The 14,441-nt window shown below is 37.8% G+C and overlaps 1 pseudogene; it reads right to left on the bottom strand.

Moving 5' to 3' along the window:
- The window catches only part of LOC143030234 (peroxisomal acyl-coenzyme A oxidase 3-like), a 105,608-nt pseudogene that overhangs the window by 73,211 nt on the left and 17,956 nt on the right, over positions 1-14,441 (bottom strand).

Below are 14,441 nucleotides of genomic sequence, written 5' to 3'. Positions count from 1 at the left end.
TATTCTATCGGTATGTGAATGGTAAACTTAAAAACAAACAGGAATTGGTGAAACTATGCCAAGGAAACATAGAATACACAGAAGATTTAGAGATGGCCGAAGTCATGAACAATCACTTTAAATCTGTTTTCACCAGAGAGAAAATATCAAATTGTGACATAGATAAAAACAAGAAATCTCCCCTCATGAATGAGTTTACAGCATCACTAAAGGAAATATCAGAACATTTATCAAGGCTGGATGTCAGAAAATCACATGGCCCGGACGGTATTGCAAATTGGATTCTAAAGGAGTGCAAAGAAGAACTAACAGACAAAATACACATCTTAATAAACAGCTCACTCAAAGAAGGAAAGATACTTGAGGACTGGAAAAACGCTAACATTGTACCAATACACAAAGGAGGAAACATAGAAGAACCCACCAACTATAGGCCAGTATCACTAACAAGCACCATAGCCAAAATTTGTGAGAAAATAATCAAGAATAGATGGGTAAAACATCTGGAAGACAATGACATATTAAACCCAAGACAATTCGGATTCAGACAAGGAAGATCATGCTCCACAAACTTAATATGCTTTTACTCAAGACTAATAGACATAGTGCAAGAAAGAAATGGATGGGCTGATTGTGCATTCCTAGACTTGCAAAAAGCCTTTGACAAAGTACCACACAGAAAACTACTAAAAAAACTGGAACACATAGGAGGAATACAGGGAAACCTACTAAAATGGATAGAGGACTTTCTGACTGGTAGAAAGATGAGAGTAGTGCTCAGAGAAAAATATTCAGACTGGAAAGAGGTGATCAGTGGAGTACCGCAAGGATCTGTGCTGGCACCAATAATGTTTGCTATCTATATGAATGACATGGATGAGGACGTGAACTGCTACATGAGCTTCTTTGCCGATGACGCCAAACTGCTAAGGAAAATAGAAACTGATGAGGACTGTGAAGCACTGCAAGAAGACCTAAATAGGGTATGGAACTGGAGTCAGAAATGGGAAGTGGACTTTAATACTAAGAAGTGTAGCATAATGGAGTTTGGAAAAAGCAAAAACAGAATATCAGGAAAATATACAATTGGAACCAAAGAAGTAAAGAAAGTAGGATCCGAAAAAGATTTGGGAGTAATTATCACGAACGACTTGTCCTATGATATACAGATTAACAAAATTGTCGGGGAGACTTACAACTTGCTAAGATCAATAAAAGTGGCGTTTACATACTTGGACGAAGACATGATGAAAAAAATATTGGTTACATTGATAAGGCCTAGATTAGAGTATGCAGCGACATTGTGGTCCCAGTACCAAAAAGAATATAAAGAAAATAGAAAGAATCCAAAGAGCAGCTACAAAAATGGCACCTGCACTTGCAAACCTATCATACGAGGAGAGATTGGCTAAACTGGAGTTACCGACACTGGAGCAAAGAAGAGAGAGAGGTGACCTATTGACCATCTACAGAATCATGAAAGGCACAGAGGTACTCGATAGTGAGAACTTACTTAACTGGGACAAAAGAAACACAGGAGGACATGGAAAGAAAATAAAAAAACATAGCTATAGAAGAGAACTGAAGAAAAACAGTTTTCCTCATAGAGTTTTGGACACTTGGAACACACTGGACAATGGAATAGTATGCGCAAAAACCATTCATGAGTTTAAAAACAAACTAGGACACTGCAAGATACAAGGCGGGACATCACGAGCATAGCTCCCCTTCCCGCAAAATACAACTAGGTAAATACAACTAGGTAAATACAATCTCCTCTAAGCATCCATTTCCAAATGTCTATTTCCATTACACTTTATAACCTCTTCAGTACGGGCTTAAATTTCGCGGGCAGCAGCCGATGCCAGCCATACGACGTGTCGTAATAATACTCGCATCATACAATATAGTCACCGCTTATATCGATCGTTCTCTCTTTCACCCGTGAATTTTGATAACCATAGAAAATGTGATTACAGACAGTTTAGAGAGTATGTCATTACGGAGGGGCAACTACAATAAATATAATCAAGACGCCGATATGGCAGCCTCGCGTATCCACTTGCTCCTCATGACGCCTACGTATGCGGCACCGTATGGAAGGGGTTAATCCACCAAGGCATTTACTTGCTTCTCTCAATCTACATTCTACTTTCACCTCCACTCTTCACTTTTCCACCACATTCGCACCCAAGTATCTAAAACTATCCACTTCCTCCAGTCTCTCTCCCTTAATACTCACTTCCAGTCTGCTGCCACTTTCTCCCCTTGTACATTTCATCACCTTACTTTTACCCACATTTATCTTCAACTTCCTTCTTTTGCACACCTTCCCAAACTCTGTCACTAACTTCCTCAATCCCTCCTCTGATCCTGCTACAAGTGCAGTGTCATCAACAAACAACAACTGGCTTATCTTCCACTTTTCTCCATTTTCTTTAACCATCTCCAATCCCCTGCCCATTACCCTTGTGTTTACCTCTTGCACCACCCCATCCATGTATAAATTGAACAGCCAAGGAGACATAACACATCCCCGGCAAAATCCCACCTTTACCTCAAACCATTCACTCTCTCCATTTCTGATTCTAACACAGGCACTACGACTCTCATGAAAACTCTTGACTGCTCTTAACAGCTTTCCTCCTATCCCATATATCTGCAATACCTCTCACAGTGCCTTTCTATCTACCTGTCATAAGCCTTTTCCAAATCCATACAAGCCCAAAAAACATCCTTACCTTTTCCTAAAGCTTTCTCACATATCTGTCTTACCTCAAAAATCTGATCTACACAACCCCTACCTGTCCTAAACCCACACTGTTCCTCACCAATAACTCTGTTCCTCTTCTAATCCTCTCAATCAAAATCCTCCCATAAGCCTTCCCATCTACTCAATAAACTGATCCCTCTGAAACAACTACACTTACACTTGTCCCCCTTTCCCTTGTACAGTGGAACTATACAGACACTCCTCCAGTCCTCTGGCACTCTACCCTCTTTCAAACAAACATTAAATAACCTCACCAGCAAGTCCACCATCACTGTACCGCCCTTGTTCAGACAGTCTGCATTTACACCCATCCAACCCAGGTGCCTTACCTGCTCTCATCATCTTAACAACTGTCTTCACTTCATCTTTCCTTATTTCTCTTCCATTTTCCTCACTCATCATTGCTATTTTCTTAGCACTTCCCACTGCAACTACCTTTTCCTCCCTATCCTCCTTCACATTTGGCAACTCCCTAAAATATTCTGCCCATCCTCCTCTTCCTACTGTCTCTTGTATTATCATCTCTTCATCTGCACCTTTTACCTTTTCTTCTCTACTTGATTTGCCTCTTCTTCCTCTTAATTTCTTTCCAATACATCTTTTTATTATTTTCAAAATTTTGTCATACTCTTACCCCATTTCACATCTGCTCTCCTCTTTGCCTCCTTTATCTTAAGTTTTATTTCTCTTTTCTTTTCTTTGTACCTCTCATATGATTGTCTTGTTCTATTTTGTAACAAATTTGTGAATGCTTGCTTCTTCTCTTCTACTACCTTCTTTACTTCCTCATCCCACCATTCACTACCCTTCCTTCTATTTCCTCCCATCCTCCTTGCTCCACACACGAACTTTGCACACCTTGTGACTACTTCCTTGAAACATCCCCATTCCTCTTCCACTCCTAGTTCTACTCTATCCTTCACTCACTCCCACTCCTCTCTCATCTTCCTCTTGTACTCCTCCTCTGTTTCTTTCTCATTTAAGCATATAGATGTATAAATATATAAATGTATAAATATATAAATGTATAAATATAAAGATGTATAAATATGTGGAATAGCTTAGAAGTTGATGCCCAAGCTCAAACAATACATGAGTTAAAATGTAAATATGATAATTGGAAATCAAAAATACAGTTTAATTTGGAACCGTATATGAATTTGAGTCTAGGTATGTTACAAAATTAGAGAATAGGAGACAGAACCCAACAAGCATTTCTCCTTTATTGTATACTACAATTAGGTAAGTGCAATTAGGTAAATACTCACACATACGTCAGATTCACGGCAAAGATTGAAACCCCGGAAAAGAAGTGCAATTTTCGTGGATCTCAATGATGAGGAAGTACCTTTGTTGTATTAGTAGGGAAGGGGAAAGCTCGTGTTGTAGTGGGGAAGGTGAAGAAAAAGGAGAGAGGGATTACTGAGGGAAATGGAAGGAAATGAGGAAGGAAACAAACGGGCTCCCCTGGGACGTCAGAAGCAATGGCAACAAGAAGGCTGTAGACGATGCAGGTGAAGTCGAAAATATCAGTAAAAGCATTAGGTTTAGAAATATAGATAAGAACAGTACAATAGAAAGTGAAGATAATAATTTCCATGGATTTAATGAGGAGGGGATGCCAACCTCCCCCCCTTAGCAAGTCCAGAGGAAAAACTAAAGAAAATGACCAAACATTGGGAGGTTAGGCTCAGCCAACTTACACAGATTACGGAAAGAGTTGATAAATTGGAAGAACTAAAGAACCAAAACCTAACTAAAGAAATAGAAGAATTAAAAAGACAGTTCAAAGAAGTAAAAGATGAGAATGAGGAATTAAAGAATAATAATAAAGAGAATAAAGAGTCCATAGCAAAAGAAGTACAGGGTTGGAAAAAAGTCCAAGAGAACAACAAAATTGTATTTAAAGATATAGTGACACAACAGATGAAAGAACAAACAAAAGACACAGTTATTAAAGTGATGAGAGAGAAGGAGAATATAGTAGGAGACTTAGCAGACAAAAAGAAATATAATTATATTAGGGATGGAAGAGAAGCATAATCCAAATAGGACTACAAGAGTAAAAGAGGAGGAAAAGGTAAACAAGATATTAGAAGTAGTTCAAGAGGAACAAGAAACAGGGAAAGAAATTGAAGAAATATATATAGGGTAATACAATACAGATAAGACCAGACCTATTAAGATTAAATTCAGGTCACAAACGAAAGCAGAGAATGTTTTATCAAAAACAGGGAAACAAGCAGAAAGTGATCAATATAAACAGGTATGGATAAAAAGAGAAATGAATAAAGAGGAAAGAGAGGATGAAAAAAAAACTAGAAGCTAAGGAAAAAAAATCGAGAAAAGAACAGTCAGGAAAAGAGAAATTCTATTGGAGAGTAGTGAATGTGAAAGTGAGGAAATGGTTCATAGCAAAGAAAAATGGAAAGGAAACAGAAAACAGGATGGAAGTAGCAGAAAATTAAGTGTCTTACATAAATATAGATGGCTTAATAACAGGCTTGCATGAACAGAATGACTACCTGAAGGAAAAAGAACCGGACATAATGGGAAATGTAGAGACAAAATTAAAAGGCCCACTACCACCCAACTGTGTAGGACATGGTGCATATAATTATTGGATTAGAAACAGAGAGGTAAAACAAGGGGGTGGAGTTATGTTCCTGACTAAGAAGGATATAAATGTGAGGAATGTCACACATGGAAAGAATAGAGTAGAGATGATTATGATGGAAGTGAAGGACAGGGATGGGAAGAGCAGGAAGTTTGTAGTAAATTATGTGCCTCCTAAAACGGCTTCATGGGAAGAGAACATAAAAGTATGTTAGAAGACACAAGGATAACACTAAATAAGATAATGGAAGATGGAGGAAGAATAGTTATAATGGGTAACTTTAATTGTAAAGAAATCTGCTGGGAAGAGATGACAGTGAAGGGTGGAGACGACCTATGGGGAAATGTACTACTTGATATGATTATAGAACATACAATGACACAATGGATACAAGAGAATACTAGGTATAGAAATGAGGAAGAACCATTGAGATTAGACCTAATAATCACATCAGAAGCCAAAATAGTGGACAAGATTGAATATAAGACACCAATAAGTAAAAGTGACCACATATTGGTTGAACTGTAACTAAATGAGGAAAAATACATGAAAAAAAATTAACAATATAGAAAAGGAAAATTGATGTATGGAAAAACAAATTTATATAAAATAAGAGAATTCTTTCAAAAAGCAGACTGGGAAAGCATACACAAGGAGGAAACAACAGAAGAGAAATGGAATATTTTGACAAAAATTTGTAAGGGAGTGGGAAAGTATGTTCCAAAACAAAAACAAGAAAAAGGGTATGTAAAGTGTTGGTACAAAAAAATGTATGGAGTTAAAAGACAAAAGGGATAAAGCTTGGATAAAATGAAAAAAAAGACAAAAGACCTGAAAATTTTAAAAATATATACTAATCATAGAAATGAATATGTACAACTGTGCAGAAAAGAAAAGAGAAAATATGAAAAAGATGTCATAGAAAAATGTAAAGATCAACCAAAACTATTTTACAGATTTGTAAACAAACTGAAAAACAAACAAGAATTAGAGAAACTATGACAAGGAGGAATTGAATACACAGAGGAAATAGAAATGGCAGAAATTATGAACAAGCATTTTAAATCTGTGTTTACAAGGGAGAACATACAACCTAGAGATATCGAGTGGGAGGAGAAAGTCCCCCCTATGAAAGAGATAGAAGTAACAAAGAATGAAATAATGAATCACTTGAGTAACCTCGATGTCAGAAAATCACATGGACCAGATGAAATGGCAAACTGGATTTTGAGAGAATGCAGGAATGAACTAACAAACAAAATACATAGTCTAATAAGCAGTTCATTGAAAGAAGGAAAAGTTCCAAAAGATTGGAAAAGAGCAAATATAGCACCAATATATAAAGGGGGGAAACAAGGTAGACCCTACTAACTATAGACTGGTCTCTCTTGCAAGTACGATAGCTAAAATTTGTGAAAGAATTATCAAAATTAGATGGGTAAGGCATCTGGAAAAAAAAAACATACTAAATCCAAGGCAATTTGGATTTAGACAAGGACGATCATGCATCCCAAACTTAATGTGTTTCTATTCAAGGCTAATAGATGTAATATAAGAAAGAGATGGATGGGCTGATTGTGCATTTCTAGACATGAAAAAAGCTTTTGATAAGGTACCATATAAGAAATTGATAAAGAAATTAGAAACTACAGGAGGAATACAGGGCAAACTGCTGAAGTGGATGGAAGACTTCTTGCATGAAAGAAAAATGAGAGTGGTGATAAGAGACAAACACTCTAATTGGGATGAAGTGATTAGTGGAGTTCCACAAGGAACAGTTCTGGTCCCAATAATGATATGGATGAAGGAACTGAAAGTTATATGAGCTTCTTTGCAGACAATGCAAAATTGTTGAAAAAAGTGAACACTGTAGAAGATTGTGAGTCACTGCAGAGTGATCTCAATAAAGTATGGGAATGGAGTAGGAAGTGGAAGATGAAATTCAATATTAAGAAGTGTAGTATAATGGAATTTGGAAAAAGCAAAAAAAAGAATAGTGGGATCATATAAATTGGGAGAGGAAGAAATTAAAAAAGTAGAAAATGAGAAGGACCTGGGAGTCATTATTATGAATAATATGTCCCCTGAGAAACATATAAACAAAATTTTTTGAGAAACTTATAATTTAATAAGAACAATCAAAGTGGCATTTACATACCTGGACGAAGAAATGGTGAAGAAAATACTAATCACTTTGATAAGACCAAGATTGGAGTATGCAGCGACGACGTGGTCACCAAGTACAAAAAAAATGTATAACAAAACTTGAAAGAATACAAAGAGCAATTACGAAATTGGCACCAACACTCTCAGAACTATCATATGAAGAGAGATTGGCAAAACCTGGGCTACAAACATTGGAGCAAAGAAGAGAAAGAGGAGACTTGATAACTATTTATAGAATCATGAAAGGCATAGAAATGATTGATAGAGAGGATATACAAAAATGGGATAGTAGAGAAACAAGAGGACACCGAAATAAAACAAAAAAGAGTTATAGAAGAGACCTGAAAAAGAACAGCTTTCCCCAAGGGATAGTAGACGTTTGGAACAAGTTAGATGAAAATGTGGTGTGTGCAAAAACAATACAAGAATTTAAAAACAGTCTAGATAAAACGAGATATGAAGATGGGACACCATGAGCATAGCTCCCCTTCCCATAAAATACAACTAGGTAAATACACACAAACACAAAGGGCAACAACCAAACTAGTTCCCAGCCTGACAGATAAACCATGAGAAATGACTAAAAGCACTGGATTTGCCAACTTTGAAAGATCAATGGGAAAGAGGTGATATGATAGCAGTATTCAGGTCAATAGAAGGTTTAGATTACACTGACAGAAGAGATCTCTTCATTTGGGATAGGAGGGCTTAAAGAAATCATGAGAACAAATTAAGAAAGACTATATGTCTACAGGATATGAAGAAATAGTTTACTATATAGATCCATAAGTACTTGGAACAGCTTAGCAGGGGATATATCCTAAGCTGGAGCAATTCATGAATTAAAATCTAAATATGATAACTGGAAATTTAGGATATAGACTAAATTGGAACAATGCATGAATTTGAAGCTAAGTATAATATATTGGAGAGTAGGAGTCAAGACCCCACAAGTGTTGCTCCAATTTGGTAAACATATGTATCTTAAGCCCCCATCACTCCATCTATCCATCTTTTTCAGTTTATTGATGGTGTGAATGAAGCTTTAGGTAAACCATTCAAAATAGTTTATTGGCAACATGTGATCAACAAGTTTACTGAAAGTTCCTCTTATTCAGGCATGATAAAATGCAAGTACAGTGAAATTCCAATTACCCGGTGTCTGATATAACAGCAATCCTGATATAACAGTACCTTTTGACAAGCCCTATTAATAAAATAAAATATAAATATAAATACACGGCAATGCCGATATTTGAATTTTGTACACACTCTTGGCAGCTGAACTATGTGGGTTGGGCGACAACACTCTAGCGGCAGTCATCCACACTACTGGGAACAGCCTTCTGCTTCACCACTATATTACCTGTTGCATCCTCTGCATTATAGTTTCCTCTTTATCAGTTTACATTGGCATGTCTGTGCTAACTATTGTATCTCACCATGACCCCATTGCAGAATATGACCACAGAGAAGAGGAAGGGCTTTGCTCTGATGCTCCCAAAGAAGAGTGAGCTCATAAAACAGATAGAGAAAGAAGAGAGCTACAATAAGTTGATGGCGAAATTCAGTGTGAGTTCATCGATGCTGTATGACCTCAAGAAACAGAAAGACAAGCTCCTGTCTTTTGTTACTAATACAGAAACCCCTACATTGCTAATTGACAAGAGGAAGTCATTGAAGAGACTAAAGCTTGATGAATTGGATTGGCCTTCCTACATTTGGTTTACTACTCAATGCTCCGAAGATATACCTGTCACTGACCCCATGCTCACTGAAAAGGCCAAGAAGCTATGGGCAGATTTGGAGATCGAAACTAAATGTAACTTCTCCATTGGATGGCTGCACAACTTTAAGACTCATCATGGCATCAGGACACTGGAAATCAGCGGTGAATGTCGTTCAGCGGATCATGAGGCATCTGAAAATTATGCTGAAATTTTCTATAGCCTCATACGTGAGTATAATGTTGTTGATACAAATGTAGCTTGTTATTGTGTTTATATTATTTGCAAGGTTTAGGTAAGAAATTATATTGGTTTTGGGTAGTTTTATGCTTTTTTAAAAGGTATGACCTGAAACAATGGTATATTTGATTTAGTGGCAATGAAAAAGTTCTGTGATAGCCAGATAATCAGAACTGTACTGTAGCACAGGTATGATCTACACTATAAGAGTACACAAATCAGAGGAAAGGAACTGAATTAACTTACATATATATACATACATATACCAAGGGCTTTTTCCCCCTTACAAGGGAGGTAGCCAAAGTCAAAAGGCATAAATTCACTCTCACCCATTTCATCCCCACATACTCCACTCCCATTCACCATCCCTCTCTCCCTCTTTTCTCGTCTCCTTCTGGATGATGTGTCATCCCTGCATCTCAGCCAGTGACCTGGCTCAAAAGCAATGTAGCAAAACACAACACATCCACAGCAAGACTACTTCATTTAATCAGCAACCCCCATCTCTGTCCCCTCATGCAGAAAAAGAGAAGATGGGGAGAAATCCCTTCGGGCTGCATCAAAATATCATTCACACATAACCACTCCCTAACCCCCCATCCCTCACCCACTCCCTTCTATTCATCACAGCATCACCCATTTTAACTACACTAATTAGACCAAAACTCAAGTACGCAGCAACACTGTGGACACCCAGTACCAAAAAGAATATAAAGAAGTTAGAAAGAATACAAATAGGAACAACAAAACTGGCACCAACTCTTTCCAAAATGACATATGAACAAAGACTGTCCAAATTAGAATTACCAACTCTGGAACAAAGAAGGGAAAGAGGAGACTTACTAACTATCTATAGAATTATGAAGGGAATGGAAATCTTAGATAAGAATGACTTATTGAAATGGGACAATGGAAAAACAAGAGGACACGAAAAGAAACTAAAAAAAGATAATTACAGAAGAGATCTGAAAAAAAATAGCTTCCCACACAGAGTGATAGATACTTGGAACAAATTAGACAAAGAAACAGTGTGTGCAAACACTATTCAAGATTTTAAGAAAAAACTTGATGCTGAGAGATACAAAGACGGGTCACCACGAGCATAGCTCCCTTCCCGTATAATACAACTAGGTAAATACACAACCATTCTCCACTCACCATTATCTTCTGTTTTCTCCTTTCCTTCCGCTCTTTCCCAATGCCCCTTTTACTTCATCCATCCATCTCATCCTTGGTCATCCCCCCATGTTCAATCCATCCATCTGTCTTCCACATTTCTCTTACTAATCTTTCTTCACATATTCTTTACATGTGTCCAAACCATTCCCATATACTCTTTCATCAACCCTATCTCCCAAATCCTTTTCCACTCCTGCTCTTCTCCTCACCTCCTCATTTCTCACTTTATCCAGCCTAGTAATTCTTAGAAATTTCACCTCAAACACATTTAAACTCTTCCTCTCTTATGTTCCATGTTTCTGCCCCATACAGTGCTCTCAGCACAATCATCCCTTCATACAATCTCCTCTTAGCATCCAATAATATCCATGAACTAACTTCAGAGACATAACTTAGCATCCATTAACATCCATGAATTAACTTAAAGAGACATAATTACCTGCAATGGATATTCAATAATGGGTTGTTCTTCATCAGCTGGTCCAAACTGCTTTCTAACAGCAGAGTATCTGATAGCTATGCTCATGGCCTTTTTCAGGTGCACCACCCCAAAACCTATTATGCCAACTCTTCCAACAGACAAATTGCCAAGTGAAGCTCCTGGGAGGACAAGAATACAGAAAAATGTTTACCCATGTAGAGTTGATGAAATGAGTTCTTTAACACCATCTCACATGCAGTTTTGGTTACTGGTAACAAAAATTTAACAAAACTGTTGTAGTTCCTCAAAATGGAAAACTGGAGTATCTTATTTACCTCTGTTACAAAGACAAATAGACGGAGTGGTTTGGAAGTGTGGAGTGCCAGGAAAAGATTGTAGTGGAGAGTTGATTGTGGAGATGTGTCTAGAAAGAAAGTTGATGGTAGCAAATACAGTTTAGGAAAAAAGTCAAGCATAAATACACATGTGAGAGGATGGTGAATGGAAGGGTCGTAGATAGGAATTTAATTAACTATATAGTGGTAACCAGAAGAAGAGTAGGAAGACTTTTGGATGTCCATGTCCTTGGGGGAGAAAGTGGGGGAATATCAGATAATTTTTTAGTGGAAGACAAGTTGAGAGTGGAGGAGAGATGGAGAAAGAGGAAAAGGACAGAAGGTAGTGAGGTGCTTAGAGTAAACTGCTTAAATGGGAAAGAAAAGGAGAAGGAGTACAAGAAGCTGAAAGAGGAGTGGGAGGGAGTGAAGGGTAGAGTAGAACTAAGAGTGGAGAAGGAACGGGGATGGTTCAAGGGGGAAGTCACAAGGTGTGCAAAGTTGGTGTGTGAAAGAAGGGGAAGGCAGGAAATAGAAGGTAGGGTAGTGAATGGTGGAATGATGAAGCAAAGAAGGTTGTAGAAGAGAAGAAGTGACTATTCACAGATTGGTTACAAAATAGGACAAGAGAATCATATGAGAGATACAAAGAAAAGAGAATAGAAGTAAAGCATAAGATAAAAAAGGCAAAGAGGAGAGCAGATGTGAAATGAGGTAAGAGTATGACAGAAAATATTAAAAGTAATAAAAAAAAATTTGGAAGGAAATTAAAAGAGGAAGAGGAGGTAAATCAAGTAGAGAAGAAAAGGTAAAATGTGATAATGGAAGAGGCGGCAATAAGAGGAAGATGGGCAGAGTATTTTAGGGAGTTGCTAAATGTGAAGGAGGATAGGAAGGGAAATGTACTTGCAGTGGGAAGCACTTAGAAAATGACAGTGATGAATGAGGAAAATGGAGGAGAAATAGGAAAGATGAGGTGAAAGCAGTTATTAAAATGATGACAGCAGGTAAGGCACCTGGGTTGGATGGGTGACATGCAGTGTCTAAAAAAGGGAGGTACAGTAATGGTGGACTGGCTGGTGAGGTTATTTAATGTTTGTTTAAGAGAGGGTAGAATGCCAGAGATTCTGGAGGAGTGCTTGTATAGTACCACTTTACAATGGGGAAAAGGGGACAAGTGTGAGTGTAGTAGTTTCAAAGGGATCAGTTTGTTGAGTGTAGTTGGAAAGGCCTATGGGAGGGTCTTGATTAAAAGGATTAGGAGAGGAACAGAGGGAATAATTAGTGAGGAATAGTGTGGGTTTAGGACAGGTAGGGGCTGTGTAGATCAGATTTTTGTGGTAAGACAGATACTGGTATGTGAGAAAGCTTTAGGAAAAGATAAGGAATTTTTGGAGGCCTTTATGGATTTGGAAAAGGCTTATGACAGGGTAGACAGGAAGGCCTGTGGGAGGTATTGCAGATATTTGGGATTGGAGGAAAGCTGTTAAGAGCAGTCAAGAGTTTTCACAAGATTAGAGCCTGTATTTTTACTTTTTTTTTTTAAGAATGTTCCCTTTAGGGCTATAGAGAGAAGGATGCCTAGTCCTATCCCAATCCCATTTATGTCACCTTTTATGACTCAAGCGGGAACACTTGATGGCAGTATTTTTCTCCCCCACCACAGGGATTTGGAAAAAAAAAAAAAAAGGAAATGAACATTCAAAGAAGTGGTACAGGACAGTATTAAGGGTGGGGGCCAGTATAACTGAGGGACGGTCGCAGTATAATGAAGTATCAACATTTCTCTATGAACTATGAGTAGAGATTTCCTCTATTACAGACAAAATGATGTATGGCTCTGGTCTGTAGGGGCCCCATAGATACCCTAAATTATCTGCTGCATTCTACTGAGGCAGCTTTTAACTCCACAATCACATGCAGCCAATACCCCAGACGGGGAGGGAGGGGATGAGTGGGTGTGGAGTATGTGGGGATGGAATGGGTGGGAGTGGATTTTATGCCTTTGTTTTTTGGCTACCTCCCTTGTAAGGGGGAAATGGCCACTGGTATATGTATGTATGTATGTAGTAGAGCCTGTGTTAGAATTAGAAATGGAGAGAGTGAGTAGTTTGAGGTAAAGGTGGGACTTCACCAGGGATGTGTTATATTGCCTTGGCTGTTCAATTTATACATGGATGGTGGTGCGAGAGGTAAATGCAAGAGTAATGAGCCAGGGATTGGATATGGTTAAAGAAAATTGAGAAAAATGGGAGATGAGCCAGATGTTGTTTGCTGATGACACTGTGCTTGTGGCAGGATCAGAGGAGGGATTATGGAAGTTAGTGTGAAAAGGTATGTATTTACCTAGTTGTATCTTACGGGAAGGGGAGCTACACTTGTGGTGTCCTGCCTTTGTATCTTGCAATGTCTACTTTACTCTTAAATTCATGTATAGTTTTTGCACACACTATTGTTTCATCCAGTATGTTCCAAGTATTTACCTACCTAGTTTTACCTAGTTGTATTATACGGGAAGGGAGCTAAGCTCATAGTGACCCGTCTTTGTATCTCTCAGCATCAAGTTTATTCTTAAAATCATGAATAGTATTTGCACACACAGTTTTTTCATCTAAGTTATTCCATATATCCAGTATTCTGTGTGGGAAGCTATTCTTTTTCCTCTCTCTATAGTTGTCCTTTTTGAGTTTCTTTTCACAACCTCTTGTTTTTTCCATTGTCATTTTTTAGTAAATCTTTTCTGTCAAGGATTTCCATTCCTTTCATGATTCTAAATGTAGTCAGTAGATCACCTCTTTCTCTTCTTTGTTCTAGTGTTGGTAGTTCTAGCTTCAATAATCTTTGTTCATATGTTGATTTGCAAAGAGATGGTGCCAATTTTGTTGTTGCTCTCTGTATTCTTTCTAGTTTCCTTATATTCTTTTTAGTATTGGGTGTCCATAGTGTCGCTGCATATTCCAGTTTTGGTCTAATCAATGTGACT

This window comes from Oratosquilla oratoria, chromosome 12 (assembly GCF_046742065.1).
Source record: "Oratosquilla oratoria isolate Oo_2021 chromosome 12, ASM4674206v1, whole genome shotgun sequence".
NCBI classification, from domain to species: Eukaryota; Metazoa; Arthropoda; class Malacostraca; order Stomatopoda; family Squillidae; genus Oratosquilla; species Oratosquilla oratoria.
Note: the sequence above shows the minus strand (reverse complement) of the source record. Positions and strands in the feature narration are given on the sequence as shown.